This window comes from Cupressus sempervirens, chromosome 4 (assembly GCF_028749045.1).
Source record: "Cupressus sempervirens isolate cs-2001-9-10 chromosome 4, ASM2874904v1, whole genome shotgun sequence".
Classification (NCBI taxonomy): Eukaryota; Viridiplantae; Streptophyta; class Pinopsida; order Cupressales; family Cupressaceae; genus Cupressus; species Cupressus sempervirens.
Genome location: NC_143121.1, coordinates 528,916,449 through 528,919,692, shown reverse-complemented (window position 1 = coordinate 528,919,692; position 3,244 = coordinate 528,916,449). Strand labels below are relative to the sequence as shown.

Here is a 3,244-nt window from a genome sequence, read left to right as displayed (position 1 = left end):
AGAAACCATAAAATGTTTTTTGAGTGGTCAACTTACGTTCGAAGACAACAACAAAAGAAATTGCTGAAATCGGATGTGTAATTTAGAGTTTAGACTCTTTGGGTGCACTTGGGCCAGTTCCCCTTACACTATGATGGTAGCATTTTCTATAACACTAGCTGAGAACAATGCAAATTACTGAAATGCCCAAGCCGAAATTGTATGTCACTGAAAAACATTGGAAGGTTAATCCAAGCTAAGGGATGTAAGGTGCAGACATGTAGCATAGTGGTGGAGTGCCCAAGACTATTAATCAGCATGTCTAGTTCCTTCTTTTCCAATCACTAAATAAATAGTCCAAAACAACGAAGAGCAGCATACAACAAGGAACATAAATGTAGGATGCATTCAAAGAATTATCTTTTCAAATGGTGCAAATGATTTAGAATAAGTCACAAAAATATTCGTTCGACCCACAATAACAAAACATCAAGTTTAATTCGTTACAACTGCCCAAAGCACAAGCACATATAGAAAGCTTGCCATTATTGAAATGATACTGTTTTCTTAAAAATAATAACAATGACTCGCATCTCTTCAATGTTGTTTTCCTATAAAACAATATGACAAAGAAAATTCCTCCAGCACCATCTACGAAAAATCTTTAAATCCCCAATTTTACAAACCCAATTTTAAAAATAATATCTTAGTCGGAATGCGAATCATTATGGTAAGACAGAGAGCCCGAATCAGAATCTGAATTAGAGTATTCATCATCAGAATCCAGATAAAACTCAGGATGCCACACACAGAAAAATGAGCATACTGAGACAACGAGTCTTCTGAGCTGCCGACATGGAAGACAGCATAGAAGAGTCAACACATGCTCGCTGCTTAAATGTTCTGGATTGCATGACACAAACTGGCACGCCCTTGCAGACCATCTTGCCACCCCCACTACTAGGGGGCTATTGAAAACCATTATATTTATAACTTCTTTTACAACCCCACCTTGCCACTAGTGAATATTTATATTGAACCTTAAAAGTGCAATACTTCAAGACTTAGATCCAGCACAATTAGAGCATTCCTTACCAGAAAAGCGCGTGAACCCACGGTCCTGATAGCACGGATCGCACCCACTATAGTAAGGTCAATTTCCCTGCAAATTTGGGATCGAAAAAGTTTGTAAATATTTCATGCAAAATAGCATCGCACCCTAATGACTGAAATTTGAATGTAACTAACCTATATCCATTACAAATCCTTCTCCCTGCAACGACACCACTCAGACTATGAGAGTCCAGTCCAATCAGAGCTATACGAGTCCGGTCGAATCAGAAGATACGTTTCCTAATTAGGACGGAACAATTAAGCAACGTATAGAGTAGTATAGGCGTTAGGCAAAAATAACTATATTTAGGAATACAAATACTCCAAACCTTTAAGCAATCCCCACTCTTGGCGTGAGCAAGAAAAGTTGACTGGACAAATCTTACATTCGACATTCGTGACCCTTGATTACGAATCCCGCCAACAAATAAAGGCCGTATCACATGTTATTCATTAATGTCTCGTTCATTGTCTGTATTGCCATCAGCCTTGTGACAGAATTAAAATATACTGTCAAGCCCTGTGATTATAGTACACTCTCTTCTACGGCAAGGAAGAATAATTTATGTATTGCTCGCGATAGAGGGCAGGAATCCAATCTTTGAATCGCTGCGACTCCTACGCAGGTTTCCAATAATAGCAGGCCAGCGGCAATTCAGAAGACAAATCTGCACAAACTTCTGATTTGTGTTGGCGGTGCAATGGTTTCCTTCGTTGACCTTGTTGGGCATAACAAGGTCCTGACCTCTTGTACGGCAGCGTCTTCTCAACTCTTTCTTATTAAAAATGAAACCTTCTAAAGGTGATGAAGTGTAGGCATATTCGAATTCTCTTCATGGAGGTGGACCTCTAAACTATAATTTGCGGTTGGATAATTGTTCCAGTGGCCCTCATGTGGCAGAGAGTAATTATTTTGTAGTAGGACAATAATAGTATGATAACGAATGAAAGATTTTAAGAATGTGTATGAGGTTAAAGTATTTATAGGACTTATGAGTTATTAGTTCCTGCCTATAGGCAAGGCAGGATTACTAACGCATTCATGCAGGTTTTTTAGGCTTGTTAGTTTCACCAATCGCGTCTATGTATTTTGCCATTTTTTAAAACTGTTCTAATGTTTATTTTCACTAAGCATTTTCGAAACATTTATTAATCTTGTTTATCTCACGTTTCATTGGCTGTACTTAAATTAGGCAAGGAGAAAAATGATTTTTTCCAAACCAAAATCAATGAAAATTGTTACAATAAATTTTGCCGTGCATACCTGTCCCACCTGGAATTCTGCATTAACGTTACTTGTGCAGATTTAATTAAATGCTTATAAATGCTCGCCTTATCTTTATCTTCCACCGACGCACTCAACATTTATGTCCACCTTTCAGCTTACTTGATTTTCTGCATTTGTGATTGTTTATTTCTCTTGACTGAGACAAAGCAAGGAAATCTGTCTTTTGCCAGTTGAAAATCTTCGCAAGATTCGGAAATTTAAGAAGCAAGATTCGTGGATACTTCTGTTCTCCTCGATTTTCTGCTTTCAAACAGGTCAAGCCATTTCTAATCTATGTGTTCAGTATTTTTTTTTTTTTTTTTTCTCTGTGCAGTGCATTTTTATCTAGAAATGTTTTGTGTTTGGCTGGATTTGGGCTTTTCTTTTCATGTAGTTGAATTTTTAATATTTTTTTTGGGAATCAGATTTATTCAGTGTTCAAATTAGTCGTCGCGTCACTTTTTACCTATTTTTACTAGGCTGCTTTCGTCTCTGGTTCTAAAACTGAGTGGCTTTTCCTATTCTGAACCAGAGATTCTTCAATCAGACACAAGAGTTACAGAGCGGTTTGTCAGTGGTGGGTGTCGAACCTTGGTCGCCTATAGTCCTCAGCCTGGGAGTAACAATAGTTTAGACGCTTGATAAAGCTATTTCAGGATTATATTGTGTGCTAATTTTTGCATCTAGTACATCGGATGCTAAAACTAGCACACTATCTATAATCCAGGATCTTTTGTTTCAACTTCATACATGCGTATTACTCTTGGATAGAGAATGAAAACAGAACATAACCATGTTTCAAAGTATTGTGTTGCCGCTTACAAAACAATTTTTGCTAAGTTGAATTCAATGATTCAGTAGAAATGTCCAAAGAATTCCGACAGA

At 37.4% G+C, this 3,244-nt stretch overlaps 1 long non-coding RNA gene across 1 annotated transcript; it reads right to left on the bottom strand.

The window, feature by feature from the left end:
* Positions 1–395: 395 nt before the first annotated feature.
* LOC149562259 (uncharacterized) lies at positions 396–1,795 on the bottom strand. The gene is made up of 3 exons (XR_016363908.1): positions 1,422–1,795; positions 1,228–1,332; positions 396–1,141 (listed from the first exon to the last, which is right to left on the bottom strand). It is a non-coding gene; the product is annotated as an uncharacterized LOC149562259 (long non-coding RNA).
* Between the last annotated feature and the right edge of the window lie 1,449 nt (positions 1,796–3,244).